We start from the raw sequence: 645 nt of genomic DNA, 5'->3' as shown, positions 1-645 counted from the left end.
ATTTAGTATACCCTCTTTTCATAGGGATTTTGCAAGCCTGCTTCACGGGGACCTGAATTTGCATGGGCCGGAAATGGCATCAGAAACCATAGGCTATTGAGAGAGTGTCTCTGGACTAGAGTGGCAATGTTCTTACCCTCAGTTGCTTTTTACCAGTTGTCTGGGATGTGAACCACAGTTTACAATAAAAAAATCAGGAAGCTGGAAACTGGTTGATGGACATTCACTGCCCACCTTAGCAAGCTTTGGAGCCACTCCAAAGCTGTCTTTTTTGTTGATAATTGGCTATTTTTGTTCATTTGCTTTTAGAGTTAAGGTCTTTTTGAATAGCCCAGACTTCTGGCTTTACCTCTTTGATGATTTTCTGTCTCAGTTTGCTGAGCAGTTACAGGCTGTGCTACTAAGTTCAGGTGGAAAAGTTTATGTAAGCCCATTCCTCAGGGACACCTGGTATAGTGATAGTCTAGTTAAGACAAGGCCTTGGCTCTCTACCAGCCCTCTTTTTCTTTCCTCCTGTAAGTGCTCTCTTAGCTTTGCTGAGATATAAGTGTGCCCAGAGTTTCCATGTGTTTAACACTGTTCACTCAGATGAATTTGTGACACCATCAGCATGTCTAAACACATCCTTCATACATAGGTGTCTTG

The sequence above is a fragment of the Mastomys coucha genome, unplaced genomic scaffold (genome assembly GCF_008632895.1).
Source record: "Mastomys coucha isolate ucsf_1 unplaced genomic scaffold, UCSF_Mcou_1 pScaffold15, whole genome shotgun sequence".
NCBI classification, from domain to species: domain Eukaryota; kingdom Metazoa; phylum Chordata; class Mammalia; order Rodentia; family Muridae; genus Mastomys; species Mastomys coucha.
This window is presented reverse-complemented; position numbering follows the sequence as displayed.